The 17,609-nt window shown below is 39.4% G+C and overlaps 2 long non-coding RNA genes across 2 annotated transcripts; one reads left to right on the top strand and one right to left on the bottom strand.

The window, feature by feature from the left end:
* Nucleotides 1–556: 556 nt before the first annotated feature.
* Nucleotides 557–5,778, bottom strand: LOC124867900. The gene is made up of 4 exons (XR_007038170.1): nt 5,600–5,778; nt 5,012–5,069; nt 1,791–1,888; nt 557–928 (listed from the first exon to the last, which is right to left on the bottom strand). It is a non-coding gene; the product is annotated as an uncharacterized LOC124867900 (long non-coding RNA).
* Nucleotides 5,779–7,501: 1,723 nt separating this feature from the next.
* On the top strand, nt 7,502–7,992 carry LOC124867878. The gene is made up of 2 exons (XR_007038164.1): nt 7,502–7,834; nt 7,917–7,992. It is a non-coding gene; the product is annotated as an uncharacterized LOC124867878 (long non-coding RNA).
* Nucleotides 7,993–17,609: the final 9,617 nt, after the last annotated feature.

The raw sequence follows: 17,609 nt of genomic DNA on the forward strand, positions 1-17,609 counted from the left end.
GATGTGATTTTTTTTTTTTTTTCTTATTAACCAAGTTTGTAATCTTTAAAAAAAAAAGATTTACACAGAAATGTGTTCTTTCAAATGCTTCTTGACAAAGTCATGTGGCCAGTTAGGGACACTGATGATGAGGAGGATTGTGAGACTGAGTCGATGTGCCATGTCACAGGTTTTCTCAGAACATTCATTGAAACAGGTGTGGCATGTTCATATTGAATAATGCATTGTTTATAAATGAATCTAGACTATGAAGTTCATATTGAAATAAAAACTGGATATTTGTTTGCCAAACATTTTTGCCTTTTCATTCTGTCACCGTTTAGCTTCATCAGATACTCTGGTTCAGCTGCTGAGATTCTGGGCTGGCTGGGAGGTGCTTCCTTCAGAAATCCAGGTGGAGATTTCTGGGGGAATTTTCGTACTTCATCAACGTACTTGGAGACACTGAAGCTCCCAGCTTGTATAAAAAACTATGACAACTTGTGATTACTGTGTAATCTTGTTTTATTTTTTAAAACACATTTCAGCCCTTGGAGGCATATACCAGTTGGACAAAGTTGCTTATTAAAAAACTCTACTTAACAAAACAGCTTAGTTGTTCTTGAGGTGTCATTTAATGACAGTTTTAACAGAGTTAAAACACATTCTCTTATTTTCAATAAAAAAAAAAACAAGTGTATTTTCAGGTGTATCTTTTTCCCCTCAACATTCTAAATAAAAACTGTAGTTTGGATATTAATCCCTTATGATTCTTGACCAAACTTGCATCATTTCCAAGTATGAGTTGATTGCTGCAGCTCAAGAAGTTCCTGGAACAGGCAAAATGGCAACTTCTTCATCTGATAGATGACAGGGCAGCAGAGTATCTGGGACTGACACTGTTGACTCATGATGAGTGTGAGGCCCGTTCCAGTCAATCCCAGTCTTCCTGAACCAACATAAAAAAAAAACATAAGTCATGTTGTTAAAGTTTATTAAACATCACTGCTTAAGCTAAAAATCAACATTTTAACTTGAAAATGCATCCAGTGTTGACCCAGGGGACAAATGATTTAAAGACTGGATGTTTAACCTCAGCAGGATCCACCATGGTGCCTTGCTCTGTATCTAGTCCAGAGGTGCAATGGTGACTGATTCCTTTCAGCTCTAAAACCACAGGAGTTCCAACCATCTATAAAAGAGTTGAGATTTTGCTGGATTTGTGGAAGAAAGCTGCAGTGTAGAGCGTAAAGGTGGACTTCGCTATCTGGGTCAAGTGTTCCTTGATCTTCCAAAGAAATGAAAACTTGATAGAAGAAGTCTAAGGCATGTTTGTAGACACCTCTCCTTGTCCTCTCTATGTTATGATATAGGTGACACTGACAGGTTTAATTCATGCATATCTTAAAGATTTAAAAACTTGTCCAATAGAAATACCGCTGATTATGAACACCCTGCCTGTGATGTGAGTTTCTTCCTGTTCCTGATCATAAATTCAGCTACCTTTTACATTTTTCCTTCCTTTATCAGGCCGTACTCTACATTGTAGTTTATACTGTTGAATGGCTGACATAAAACTCAGTAGGTCAGTTCTAGCAGCAAGAGTCAGGTAGACTATTAATCTGCTGGATCCATTAACTTCACCAAGGACAACAAATCGCCTGTGTTTTAACACAATGTAAACATAAAACCGGTCTGGAAAGATTCACACAAACACGTGCTATTAGCTGTCAATGTAGTTAAGACTGTATGATATGTATAGTATGTTTTTCCATTTTAAAAAGCCAGCAAAAAGCTGGTACTTTACTTACAGAACTTTGCAATGTGTTGGTGTCAGCAATGTGGTTGAAGCCTGTGGAGGACATCCCAGGAAGCAAGGCACCATCGCATCCTTCTATGATGTACGGTCCTGCAACAGAAACCCAGTTTAAATATCAAATGTAGCAGCAACCCTGCTTCTTCCATTTATAAAGTAAGGGATGAACTTCAGGGAAGCTCTCTGAAAGTTCCCCACACATCTGTGAACAAAACATAAGCTTCAGTCTTTAGCTGTTGACTGCAGAAACGTTACGGGGCTGGATGAGCTGCTTTTATTAAGCAAATGTTATTCTATAATAATACTTTATTATATTACTGCACAGAATTTAATCTGGACATCTGACTGTGCTTCGTACACACTGCTTTCAGCTCTGTTGTGCAACAGAGAAAAAAAAAGTGCAATCAGAGCCTGTTTGATTATTACCAAAATACATAAATTGAAGAGTAAACAGTTGTGCTTTTGGAGTTTAAAACAAGTATCACTAATTTAATAGGACCTAGTTTATGTTTAGCGTCTATTATTCGGGGCATTCATTCCGAAGACTTCCGTTTCTGAAACAATGTAGGGTTTAAACCAAATCCTTATACTGCTTAAAGGCAAAGCATTTAGATTTAAGATTTAGATTTAGATTTGAGATTTGAGATTTAAGACTTAAGATTTAGATATAGATTTAAGATTTAGATTTAGCATTTCCCAATAAATGCGAGAAAAATTCACCAAATGTAAAGAAAGCGCGCTAAATAACAGAAATGTGGCAGTTAATTTCTTTCTGCTGATTTTTTACATTCGGCACCCCATGCACCCAGCACAATTATATGCAGCTCAAATGAAGATGTGTTAAGAGCCTTAAAGTAAATGAATTTTGAATTGCAATATTGCTTCTACAACTCAAAACTCTGTTATCCTAAATATATCTGCAGTGTTGTGAGCAAGAACAGTTAAAAGTTCAGTTCATACAGATTGTTACAGGTTTTGCCAGTAGAACAACACTTAGTTATCTTCCATAACATTTTACAAGGTTGGAACTTAAAGTAAATAGGATATTTGATCATTCCTCTTTGCAAAATCATCCAAAATCCTTGGTCCTCTCATGTGCTCTTCACTTCGGCTCACCCTGCCTGTTTTCAACTTAGTATTGATCTGGAGACTACAGTGGCATTGGAAAAGATTGTTTGTAACTAAGAAATCTAAACACTTTAAAATAATTCATGATTAGTTGTAACTATAATTAATAGTAATCATTGAGTCATGCCACTGATTGGAACACGGTGTTTCATTTAATGACGTGAACCTATTTTATTTCATGCTTGGGAATTTTATGCTCTACAGCTACATCTCAAAAACTTTAAATATCATAAAAAAGTTTAACGTTTTTGCCACTCTTTTCAGAATTTGAAACTCATTTATTTTATAGATTCATGACACATAAAATTGTCATTTTAATGACTATGACTAAAAGCCCCAGATCCAGTGTCTCAGAAAATTTGAATATCTTGAAAAAGTTAAATATTGAAAACTCATGATTTTTACACACTAAACAGCTGCAAACACCCGCCAATGTTTCATTAGCCTTCAAATTTTCTCTCAGTCTGGATCAGTACGCTACACAATCATTGAGAAGACAGCTAACTTGACAAATGTCCAGAAGACAGTCAATGACACCTTCCAGAAGGAGAGCAAGCCACAAAAGCTTATTGCTAAAAACACTGGTTGTTTACAGAGGACTGTATCCAAGCATATTCGTAGAAAGTTGAGTAAAAAGAAAAAAGTATGGTAGGAAAAGGTGCACCAGCAACAGGAATAACAACAGCCTTCAGAGGCAGCCTTACGAAGGAAAATTCATTCAAGAATTTGATGGAGCTTCACAAGGAGTGAACTGAGCATCAAGAGCACTTATACACATAAATGAATTCTACATATAGGCCACTCCTGAAGCAGTGACTGTACTGTTGCTCAGTGATCCAAAGCCCTCTTTTTAGATAAAAGTAAAGCTTGCATTTCATTCAGAGATCAAGATCCAAGAGTCTGGAGAAATAGTGGAGAGGCACAGAACCCATTTTGCTTGAAGTCCAGTGTGAAGTTTTCACATTCAATGATGAAATTTTATTTTGTTCCTCGTATACATTTCAAACCAGTCGACAATTCAAATATAACCTATATTAGGTAAATGAATAATTATTTGCTTTATGTTATCAGAAGTTCAATCCTTTTTGCTCTAATGTACAAAATGTTTGTCAGGAATGGCATTGACCTTTTTCAGCACAGATTTTATGATCACAGGGCAGGTTAAAGCTTTGTGCCGCAGTTTGACCTCATACTCCATTAACCTCACTGGCCATTTCAGTAGCGTGCATACTTTTTGTCATTTCTGTTCTACAGAGAGATGAGGACTCAGTAATATCCTACGGCTGTATACAGCATATCACCGCACAAAAAGGGGGCCTGTTGTGAAAGATTCCACTGATGTCCTGTTTGAATTAACCTTGCCAAGCCTGCTATCTAACACAGGCAGTTCTCACAGCATGACAGTGTCGTGTTAGCCAGTGGCTAATTCCTTCTAATTGAGTAATGACAACAATTCAGCCTAGTGACACCTGCACTGCAAGGTTAGTCCGAAGCGTTGCCAGCGCCACACTGAGAAAGTCTAGCCCATTTGTACCGCAGAGCGCACAGCAGGAGATATCTTCAAATCCAATAAATCTAACTGCAGGTATCCAACACACAGACGTGCAGAAAGGCACACACATAAATTGAGTTAGCGTTGGCAGAAGCCACATCCTGCAAGGAGTTTTGGTTGTGGCCAGTTTGTTGTGGTATTATCACAAAAATGCACTTAGACGGCTCTTGTTGGGCATAGGCGTCAGCCATTGTTTGTGCAGTTATTATCGATGTACACTGAACCTAATGTTGGGCTTAATACACTGAAGAAATTATTAACACAAGTGGAACGGCTGTCTTCCCCTGCTGGTGATTGTAAGGGTCTTTATAACCCAGTAAACAATGCATTAAAATCTGTGGTTACATGTGCAAAGCAGGTTTTTATCTTCACCTAAATTATTGTGACTTACATTTTTACAGCTTACAATAAAACAGACCTTACAGCGTGGCACCTTAAATAATGTCAGGATTTAAGTGTTTGTAAGATTAGAATGAGTAAGTCTCCCATTCGCTCCTGAAACCTGCTTCCTAGAGGCAGAGATCCTCTCCACTTACCTTCAGCCCACCTGCCTGTTCACCCTTCAATGTCGATCGCTCCATCATGTTCCTCCTCCTGGAAAAAATAAACAGAGGGAGAGATTCAGTTCCAACAGGCAAACTATCACCACTGCGTCTCGGACTCCTGAAGTAACCCTTCTTCCCCCACATTATGAGAAAACAATCTGACCAATCTGATTCTGGGGTACATCAATGGAGTGCAATATCCCACCAAGGTATACTACTCAGCCAGCATGAATCTTTCCTCCTTTCCCTAAATCAGCAACAGACTGAAAAGATGCAGACTCTTAACTATCTAGCCAATCAATTCCAAGATGTCAGTTCCAAGTTTGCATGTCCTCTGGCTAACCCTGCTTCAACTGTCTCCTTCTTAGCTCAGCCCACAGCCAGCTTAACGTCTGCTCCACATGCTGCTCGAGAGGTTGCTCCTTCCACCCCGGAGCCATTTTTTAGGGAGCTCATAAAAAGTGACTGACAACGCAAGTAAGATTTCATACGTTATGGGTCTTCCTCAGAAGATTCATAACATGCTAAGAAGTGCTAAGATGTGCAGAAGCGAACATAGGTGAAACAACAATTCATCACCTTTTCTTGTGATGAGTTTTTGGATCTCTTTAAGCAGACTTTCTCCTTTAGTCTCAGTGATGAGGAGGCATCCAAGAAATGATGGGCTCTTAGACAAGGAAATAGGCCTGTTGCAGAAATTGGCCTGTCGTGACGAAACAAAAATGTTAGATGAATTAATTAATTTGTCCATCCCCATTGAAAACCGTTTAAGACAGAGATCCAGGGAATAGAGAAATAAAAAACAAATCATGCTTCCAGGCACATCCCTTATGAACCAGCTGTGACGTCAGCAAGTACGGATTCTCAGGCCCCGCCTTACCAGCATTTTCCTGAACCCATGCATATTGGCAGAATCTGTTTATCCCCAGAGGAGAGACAGAGATGTTTAACCATGGGACAGTGTCTCTACTGTGGTGCAGTACACCAACCAGATTATCCCCATTACCAGCTAAAATTTGCCCTCACTTGGATATGAACCTTCACTTCTCTCCTCATCTTTCCCTGATTCAGTCCTCCTCTCTGTCAGAAACCACCTCCTCCACTCCCGCAGGATCTAGACCAAAGCCGCTCTCCAACACACCTCCATCCAGAATAAAGAATTCGCTGACAAGAAAGGAATCCCTGCTCCTAACAATCTACCTGGACAAAAGGTTTGATTTTCTTTCAGGGATTTTCCACTCAAGACCTATTCTAAGAAGCTTGCACCCAGATTCCTTGGTATTTTAAAACTGACTCCATCATCAGCCCCTGCTACTCTGCCTCTGTATTTGTTGCCCAAGTCAGAGTCAACCCACTAATCATTATGACACATGAACAGATTTCATGATCACTTAAAGAACATGCATAGGTGAGCATGAGGTCAGCTGAACAGTATCATTATTTGCTCATTGATACGTTTTGTTAAAGATCTAGAGCCTTAGGTTTCATTAAACCTTTTTCATGCCCTTTTAATTTTATTCATGTTGCACTTAATAGAAACAGAAGCTCTGAGTGGAGCACAAAGGTACCAGTCTATCCATTAAAATGTTCTACTGCACATTAAATGCATCTGTATCTTTATGTAAGTAGCTCAATCCATCAATATTATGGCTGTTATATTGCTTGACCATGGTCCAAGAAAGACCAATGATAATACATTTAGTTTGAATATGAAATATGGTCTACTTACAAAGCTGTGTTTGTACAATAAAAGAAAAACAGAAACAGAAATCAATAAGTATTGCAACCAAAGAGTAGAGCTGGAAGATGCTGCCAAAAATGTACTGTGATTTTTTTTACAACATAGGTCAATAAAGAAAACACTTCATTTCATTAAAGGAGGTAAAATTAGAATTGCTAATCTATAAAGGACTCTAGTGATGTGGTGATTAAAACTGAATGTACATAAACAGCAGCAATGAGCGTCCATAATTATCACTCTAAATATAAACATTTAGACAGTGCTAGCCACTAATCTGAACACTAATATATCAACTTCATGTATAAACAACACATCTGCTCTCTTATTGTGACAAACACTGATAACTGGTAAGTAATACCTGGTTGCATTTACAGCCTATGGCAAGAGCATATCTTCTTCAATATTTTCTTCATTATGTGATGTAATAACAACAAAGTTAAATGCATTTATTAAAAATGTATGTGATAGACCATCACAAAGTACTGTATTCAAGATTCAAGATTCTCATTATGTCACCATAATGAAATTTAGCTGAGACCCAGCTCAAGTGATACACATATAGGTTATAGACACTTTAGATTTACAAAATTTTAAAACATGTCAGATCCAGGCTGTGTGCAGTTTTTGTGTGTGTGCAGTGCCTTTTCCCTCTGCTCAGGGTGTGATTGGCAGGTGCTGCTGCACAGGTGTTCCTGATCTAACCGCAATCAGCTGGGTTTTATATGGAGCTGGAACCTGGAAGGAGGTGTCCTCTTGTTCTGATTCTGTGGAGACAGTTCCTGGTTTTTCGTGTCATGCTCAGATGAGCGTCTGAAACCAAGTCCTGTTGATCCAGCCGTGAGTCTCCATTCCACTCCAACCCAGTTGCTCAAGAGCCTCCTTGTGGGAACACCTGACTCTTGCTCACCTGCATGTCCACCCTCCAACACCGCCTACCCGAACACAGCGGAACTACCCAAGAAACACACAGTGGCAACTAAAGAATCTCACCACTCCGTTACTCGCTCTCTACCAACCTCAGCCACCATGGAAAAGACTTATTCTTCCCCAACAAGTCTCCAGCCTTGTCATCCGTAAGTCGGTCTCACAACCACTCTGCTCTATTCGCCATTTCCTTCCTGGAGCCTCAGTAACCTCTCTCCTCTCCTTCCTAAGTGGCAATCCAGATCCCTCCAGCAGATCCAGTCTGATTCATTTCAACCTGTGTTTTCTAAATAAACTGTTAAAATGCTGTTTTTGTCCCTGTGGTTGTGTCACTTCCAGAGCCACAGAAATTACATTATGACAAAACACAAAAAACATATGCATGGAATGTGGCATGTAGTATTTAGTAGCTTGTGCTGAAATGGTCTGAGATGGGCTGGTGGTTTGTTTGATTGTCAGCAGGAATGTTTAGCCTCTGCCTGCAGGGGGACAATTGCCTTGACTGCTTTAGGAAAGAAACTGAGTCTATTTCTTTTTGATGTGACGTTCCTGAAATGTTTTTCTGATGGAAGTGGGACAAACGGTGCATTGCCCAGGTGTGTCTGTAGCAATGTGTCTGGCCCTTTTCTTTACTCGTGCAGCATAAATTGAGTCCAGATCAGGTAGACGACATCCCACAATCCCCTGTGCTGTCCTCACCACCCGTACTAAGTCCTTCTCTCCTGTGCCGTTCAGCTCCCATACCACACTGTCACACTGAGGCACAGTATGCTTTCAATTTTATAACATTGCAGATAAGAATTTAGGGTTCAAATTTTTGTAAATGAAAACGTGCAGTGTGTAACGTGCATTTGTATTGAGGCCCCTTTACTTGGATACCTAATAAAAGACCAATGCAACGAGTTGCCTTTAGAAGTCTCCTAATTAATGGAGCCCACCTGTGTCTAATTTAATCTCAGTATAAATACATCTATTCTGTGGAAGCCTCAGATCTATTAGGACATTAGTGAACAAACAGTATCATGAAAATCAAGAAACGCACACCAGACAGGTCAGGGATAAAGTTATGGATAAGATAAAAGCTAGGAGACTTGAGTTATAAAACAATATCCCAAACTTCAAACATCTTAGCATGCACTGTTTAATCCATTTTCTGAAACCTTACCAGCTCATGGTAACGCTAGAGTAGACGCAGAGATCTATAGATCAGGTGGAGAATTTGTAGAAAACACAACTGCTTGTCATGCACTCCACCAAAGTGGTCTGTATTAAAGAGTGGCAAAAAAAATAAAAAAGCTATACGATGTCATGTTTGCCATTTGCAATGAGACACAGGGAATATGTGGAAGAAGGTGCTCTGGTCAGATAACCTTCTAGCTATGTTCACGCTAAGTCAGAGCTTATTTGTATAGCACATTTAAAACAAAAGTTGACCAAAGTGCTGCACAAGGTATAAACACGTTCATTATGTATGGCCAGAAAAACACCGAACATAACCCTGAATGCACGGGGATGGCAGCATCATGCTGTGGGAATGCTTTTCTCCATCAGGGGCAGGGAGGTTTGTCAGAGTTAATGGGAGGATGGAAAAAAACTAAATACATTGCAACCTTAGAAGAAGACCTGAGACTGGGGCAGAGATTCACCTTCCAGCAGGACAACAAATCTTAACACAGCCAGAGCGAGAGTGGAATAGTTTAGATCAAAGCACATTCATGTGTTAGAATGAACTAGTTCGGACCTAAATCTACAAGAGAATCAGTGAAACATGTAAATTGCTGGTCTAAGACAGTTTTCATCCAATTTATCTGAGCTTGGGCTATTTTTTAGCAAATGATATCTACAAAACATCATTCTCCCTCCAATTCGCAATTATGCACTAAGTTCTTTTGGTCCATCACATAAACTTCCAGCAAGATTCACTAAAGATGGGGGCTCAACATTTAACAAGTGTCTTGTGTTGTCTTGAAAGTTATATGCAGTGTGATGCAAAGGTATTTACACAGTCCAAAGGTTTCCACATTTTTTTTGTTAATGATCTTTATGCCATCAAGATAAATCTGGCAGATTGCAATCAATGATGCTGAAATCATGCCAGAGCGATTTTGTTATATTTATTTTGACAACCGTAGTTTTATTTATTTATTTATTTTTTACCTTGATAACACCTCTGTGCTTGTAACTGTAAGTGCAGTAAAAAATGCAAATAAGAAATCAGTCCATGTTTAACCACAAAATATTTTAGGAATAATTTCAATTGTTCCTTTTTTCTATGGCCTTGGTTCTTGCAAAACTGCAGGGTGCTGAAGGCTAATTATGTAATGTGCTTGTGTGTAGTATAGAACCCAAATTTAGATAAGCACTAAAGGCAGAAAGTGAGTAACCAAAACCAAGGGAGCTGTAAGACAGGATACCCAAAAACCTAATTTTGAGAACATGTGACATAAAAGTATAACTGGATTTCTCATGCTTATTACAAAAAAACAGCTGTACAAAGATCTGAAAACTGAAAACCAGAGCATGAGGGGATAATTAGACAGCAATCAAGACTAACCTGAAGAGCAAGAGAAGAGTAAAAAAAGAGAAAAAAAAATGCAAACCTAGTATAAAATCAACATCTAACTATGATTTTAGAAAATCATGAAAAACAAACTAAAACAATAAAAAACACAAAGATGCCCCAAGAAGATATGACACACTGACTGAAAGAAGATCAGTTTTTGAATGACTGAATGAGGTTACTTTGATGAATAGATGAAGTCATTAATGTTACATATCCCATGTCTTTAAGAAGATTTATACTCCAACTGGGATTAGTGTGTTTATTTTGCCTCCTTTGACATCTTTTAAAGTTGTACAATAAATTAATGACAAGCTTTTTCTGTGCTGTCACCTAAAGGGCATTTATGGTAACTCCTAGGAAGGAACTAGCTAGTTTTATTTTTCTCTTTCTATGTAGATCACCTTAGCACATCTAGTCTTAAAATACTTCTAGTCACAGATTACACTTTTCTTGTGCCTGTTGAGTAACCCTTGTGCCGTGCAAAACAAAAACGGTCAGTGCCTGTTATTTTAGGTGCTCTTGTGTCTTTTCTGCTGGCCATGGTTGTCTTTGTTTTTTTTGTAATCTGATGTGTGCTGCATAACTGGTGCTTTGTGAAAGAATCGAAAACTGAATCTATGAATAATGAAGGAAGGAAGGAAAAGAAGCATTTTAAAATTGTAAAGTGTTTTTTTTTTATTTTGCAGTGTTTCAAGTAGACTTACATACAATTGTAGATTATGCAACTTCTGTTGTTTTTCTGATTTTAACAAATCATGAAATTTTTCTGGTAATGTATGTTTGATTAGACAGATTTCTTTATCTGCTTCCATAGCAGTCATCTGTAATTGATACACATTTTCATGTGTGTAATACCATTAGTTTTACATTTAACTTTACAGTAATAGTTTATTCTGTAGTCGAATAGAACTACAGAATAAACTACCATTCAATTGATAGACTAAAATATGGCAAAATAAACTTACATAAGCAATATAAGTGGTTGCTACACATGTAATTTTTCCCTCAAACTGTAAAGAACTTAAAGTATACATGGTGAGATAGTTTTTCACAGTTGTACAGTGGCATTGTATAACTTGGCTGGCAACAGGTAGGAATGATTTCTTGTGTAGCTTGGAAGTATGAGCCATTTACTGAACATGCTCCTGTAGCTGATCAGCACCTCATGTAGAGGGTGGAAAGGACAGTGAACTATTGTCTTTATTTTGGACAGTGTCCTCCTATCCAACATCACTGCCAAAGCAAAGAGTCCAGTTCCCCACCTTCAACAAGGCTGGCCTTCCAATGATCTTATTGAGTGTTTAACTCTCCTTTACCCTCAAGATACTGCCTCATCAAACAACAGCATACAGGATAGCACTGGTCACCGCATACTCATAGAACATCTGCAGCATTGTTTGGACAAATGCTAAAGGATCTTAGCTGTTTATACCATGTCAATATTTTTGGACTTGTCCAGTTTGTTGTCAAAGTACACTCCCAGGTACTTATAATTCTCCATCCATCCACACTGATCCCTTAGATGAGCCCTGGTCCTCTTCAAGTAACCCACCAGTTCTTGCACCTTTGTCACACAAAGCTGTGGGTGGTTCGTCTATCTCCATGTGACAAAGTTGTCCGCCTGTCAGGATCTGTGCTTTGTGTGTCTGTTGGTGCTTTTACTGTGCTCAGCCCCTAGATGGCGTGGAATCTGGAGGAGAGGTGACAGGTGTTCGCTATTCCCCTGATTATTCTGCAGAGGACTATTTAAGGAGGAGGCTGCCAGCAACTGCCAGTTGTATACAGGGGTTGGACAATGAAACTGAAACACCTGGTTTAGACCACAATAATTTATTAGTATGGTGTAGGGCCTCCTTTTGCGGCCAATACAGCGTCAATTCGTCTTGGGAATTACATATACAAGTCCTGCATAGTGGTCAGAGGGATTTTAAGCCATTCTTCTTGCAGGATAGTGGCCAGGTCACTACGTGATACTGGTGGAGGAAAACATTTCCCGACTCGCTCCTCCAAAACACCCCAAAGTGGCTCAATAATATTTAGATCTGGTGACTGTGCAGGCCATGGGAGATGTTCAACTTCACTTTCATGTTCATCAAACCAATCTTTCACCAGTCTTGCTGTGTGTATTGGTGCATTGTCATCCTGATACACGGCACCGCCTTCAGGATACAATGTTTGAACCATTGGATGCACATGATCCTCAAGAATGGTTCAGTAGTCCTTGGCAGTGACGTGCCCATCTAGCACAAGTATTGGGCCAAGGGAATGCCATGATATGGCAGCCCAAACCATCACTGATCCACCCCCCATGCTTCATTCTGGGCATGCAACAGTCTGGGTGGTACGCTTCTTTGGGGCTTCTCCACACCGTAACTCTCCTGGATGTAGGAAAAACAGTAAAGGTGGACTTATCAGAGAACAATACATATTTCACATTGTCCACAGCCCAAGATTTGCGCTCCTTGCACCATTGCAACCAACGTTTGGCATGAGTGACCAAAGGTTTGGCTATAGCAGCCCGGCCGTGTATATTGACCCTGTGGAGATCCCGACGGACAGTTCTGGTGGAAACAGGAGAGTTGAGGTGAACATTTAATTCTGCCGTCATTTGGGCAGCCGTGGTTTTCTGTTTTTGGATACAATCCGGGTTAGCACCCGAACATCCCTTTCAGACAGCTTCCTCTTGCGTCCACAGTTAATCCTGTTGGATGTGGTTCGTCCTTCTTGGTGGTATGCTGACATTACGCTGGATACCGTGGCTCTTGATACATCACAAAGACTTGCTGTCTTGGTCACAGACGCGCCAGCAAGACGCGCACCAATAATTGGTCCTCTTTTGAACTCTGGTATGTCACCCATAACGTTGTGTGCATTTCAATATTTTGAGCAAAACTGTGCTCTTACCCTGCTAATTGAACCTTCACACTCTGCTCTTACTGGTGCAATGTGCAATCAATGAAGACTGGCTACCAGGCTGGTCCAATTTAGCCATGAAACCTCCCACACTAAAATGACAGGTGTTTCAGTTTCATTGTCCAACCCCTGTATGTCATTCCCAAGACGAGTTGACGCTGTATTGGCCGCAAAAGGAGGCCCTACACCTTACTAATAAATGATTGTGGTCTAAAACCAGGTGTTTCAGTTTCATTGTCCATCCCCTATATATATATATATATATATATATATATATATATATACACACACACACACAATCACTGCTGGTCAAAAGTTTTAGATACACTTTTGACGTAATGAGTCTTCATTTTCATGACTATTTACACTGAAGATTCTCACCAAAGGCATCACTACTGTGAATAAACACACATGGAATTATGTAGTAAACAAAAAGTGTAAAATTGCTCTAACCATTTTTCTATTTTCAATTTTTTAAAATAGCCACCTTTTCCTTTGATTACTGCTTTGCTCCCTTAGCATTCTGTGCTTCATGAGGTGGTCACCCAAAATGGTTTTCCAAAGAGTCTTGAAAGAACTTCCAAGAAGTCCAATGAGAGACGGCCAAAGGTTAATATTTCAGTCATCACAGGAAACGGCAGCAACTTTAAGAAATCTAAAATATACATTTTATATTGAAAGTTCTTTTGCAATTTTTTATTTGCTACATACTTCCATATGTGTTTATTCACAATTTTGATGCCTTTAGTGAGAATCTACATACAACGTAAATGGTCATAAACATAAAGAATCCATTAAATGAGAAAGTGTCTAAAAGGTTTGATTTTGAAATGTGAAATAGTTAAATAAAAGAAAAATAATAAAAGAAAAAAAAAACAATAGCAGGCCAGTGCAGCCAATGAATATCTTTACAATAAATCCACCAAATGAACAAGTGTTTTTATAACTCAAAACTGTGAAAGGGGAGCAGAATGAAATGGAGCAAGACAGGAGATGAAGTTGAAACTGCTGTCTGTCCTCTTACATGAAGCAATAATAAGGTCAATTTAATATGCATTTCTGTGACTTAGGTTCATATGAACAATCCAAATTAAAATACGACTTTCCTATGCACAAGGAATAGTGAAATGGCTCTAATTAATTATTAATAGTCACTTGATTAAAATATAGTTCTCAGTATGAGGTTTAATTCCAAATGATTGCTGGTGAGAATTAGTTGGCATAGTGAGGATTAAACAGAGGTGACAGTGAATAGCGCAGACGCTGAACTCTGATAAACACAATACAGTTAAATAGGTTGCTGTGCCTGCTACTCTATTTAATCATAGCACACTTAGACCATCATTTGTAGTTGCAGGCTCAAGCTGTGTTGTTTTCATGCCCAGTTCAAAATAACACTAGTTACAAGGGAGTCATGGTAATCAAATAGGCATGCTGCTTCCTGCTAGTAGAAACAATGTTATTCAAAACGAGAGTCACACAACAACAGCATTCAGGAACATTAGATACACAATACAACTCTGTCCAAAACAATCTACACAGAAGAAACACAGTCTTTATATTCAGCTACCTGTAATTATCCACAACATAGCCCTATATACTCACATACACCAACTACAACATATCAAACAGGTGGAGGTAAAATGACAGCATGCCTTCTCGAGATCAGCCTGTACTCAACTGGCTGTGTTCTTATGGGCTCCTGTTAATGGGCCTTTCTCTGAAACCACCATATTAAATTCAAAAGTAAACAAATTTTTAAAGGTCTAAATCCCTTTATGGCATTTTAGGGTCAAATATCTTGCCTATAAACATCTAAGGAGGTTGTTTAGAGACAGACTAAAAGTGCGTTCCGACCTAACGCAATTGAAGCGACAGGGGCAAGCATTTTACACGTTAACCCTATGTAAAGTCGCATTCAGGAGTGAGGTGAGATGAAGAATGCAATAGTGCAATGCGAGCTGTGCAATTAGGGCTAACAGAGCGAAGCAAACCCCACGATAAACGCACAGTGAATTTTGCTGGGGTTGAAAAATCTGAACTTTTCTGTCAATTCTCATTGTGTCTATAGCCCTTTTTTTTCAGCACAACAGTTGCCATATAAGTCTGAAACTCACAGCAGTTGCTCAGGGTACATATATGTTCATGTAGAAAATTTTATTTAATCATAAGTATTTAATTTTCAGATGCATATGTAAGCAAGCCGGATTTCTAGATTGCCGATCAGCCATTATTGCATAACTATTCAATACGCTACATTCTGTTGTCATATCAGCTCTTACCTGGTGTATTTTGGCAGTCCTCGTCCATATGTTTAGGCACAAAAACGTTTATTATATTTGGAAGATGTGGACAGTACAATTTGATTGTTTATCTATTGAGCTGAGATTATTTTACTCACCGAAGACAGATGGGAAGGTGTTCTGCAGTGGGGATGTAGCACCTGTAGTTGGTGTCCCGGAGGCTGATTTGTCCCGGGCAGCAGGTCCTCAAACTGGTTCCTGGATAGAAGGAAGTACAGCTGATAGCGATCGTCACCCAGACACTACTCCTAGAGTAGGTGGTGGTACTCTCCAAACTGGTTCCATCTCTGGTGAACCCAGGGACGTCGACACCAGTGGCGTTGTTCAACTTGCCATAAATAAAGCACCGTGACTCGCCTTATGTTGTTTAGTTGAAACTGGTAAGCAGGAGATAGAATATTCCCCTATTTGATGACGTGGTGGAGCAAGTGGAGGGTTGTCGCCTGTTGGCCACGAGAATTACTTGTCAAATGTCAGGTGGGCAACAGCACGCAAATGAGGTGAAACATTTGCGTAAATCGCAGTCAGTCTGAACGCACCTTTATAGTATTATTAACAAAATATCACTTTCTGCACTAACCTTCACTGTAACTGGTCAAGCCAGTCTTTTGTGGACAGAAAAGGTATTACACACTTAGAAAAACCAGGATTTTTTTTTTTACTTGAAGAAACCAACTTTTTATCTGAAGGTTGAAAAAAGAAGACAGAAAAATAAACCAGGATTAACTTTTTTGTGATGTGTTGTTTGAGAAAAAAAAAGGAAGCCAAGTTAATGTTTTCCAACAAGTTTTTATTTAGGTGTTACCACCAAAATATAAATAAATAAACAAATAAATGCATATATGCATAAATAAGGGGTTGATATTTTAATCTATGCCTGGTCATTTATTATACCACTTTCAAATTTAATGTAAAGTTATAATAAGCATGTACTGACAGGAAGCTTAAGACCATTTGCCAGTGTTGGGCAATCATCAATTTGACAGGAATCGAACTGCTACTACACCTCCCAGCATTCATTGCAGCTCGGACACCACCGCTAGAAGTGATAAATAGCAGCTGAAGCCAACGTTTGGCATTAATCCAGTGTGAACCATCGTCAGTCACACAAAGGAAGCAACCTCTGGAGAAACAGTAGCTCGTGGGTGGGTTTACAGGTCCTTCTCAAAATATTAGCATATTGTGATAAAGTTCATTATTTTCCATAATGTCATGATGACAATTTAACATTCATATATTTTAGATTCATTGCACACTAACTGAAATATTTCAGGTATTTTATTGTCTTAATACGGATGATTTTGGCATACAGCTCATGAAAACCCAAAATTCCTATCTCACAAAATTAGCATATTTCATCCAGCCAATAAAAGAAAAGTGTTTTTAATACAAAAAACGTCAACCTTCAAATAATCATGTACAGTTATGCACTCAATACTTGGTCGGGAATCCTTTTACAGAAATGACTGCTTCAATGCAGCGTGGCATGGAGGCAATCAGCCTGTGGCACTGCTGAGGTCTTATGGAGGCCCAGGATGCTTCGATAGTGGCCTTTAGCTCATCCAGAGTGTTGGGTCTTCACAATATCCCACAGATTCTCTATGGGGTTCAGGTCAGGAGAGTTGGCAGGCCAATTGAGCACAGTGATACCATGGTCAGTAAACCATTTACCAGTGGTTTTGGCACTGTGAGCAGGTGCCAGGTCGTGCTGAAAAATGAAATCTTCATCTCCATAAAGCTTTTCAGCAGATGGAAGCATGAAGTGCTCCACAATCTCCTGATAGCTAGCTGCATTGACCCTGCCCTTGATAAAACACAGTGGACCAACACCAGCAGCTGGCACGGCACCCCAGACCATCACTGACTGTGGGTACTTAACACTGGACTTCTGGCATTTTGGCATTTCCTTCTCCCCAGTCTTCCTCCAGACTCTGGCACCTTGACATGCACCTTGACATGCAGAATTTGCTTTCATCCGAAAAAAGTACTTTGGATCACTGAGCAACTTTGAACTTTGGTTCAAAAGTGGCTTGACCTGGGGAATGCGGCACCTGTAGCCCATTTCCTGCACACGCCTGTGCACGGTGGCTCTGGATGTTTCTACTCCAGACTCAGTCCACTGCTTCCGCAGGTCCCCCAAGGTCT

The sequence above is a fragment of the Girardinichthys multiradiatus genome, chromosome 5 (genome assembly GCF_021462225.1).
Source record: "Girardinichthys multiradiatus isolate DD_20200921_A chromosome 5, DD_fGirMul_XY1, whole genome shotgun sequence".
Lineage (NCBI taxonomy): Eukaryota > Metazoa > Chordata > Actinopteri > Cyprinodontiformes > Goodeidae > Girardinichthys > Girardinichthys multiradiatus.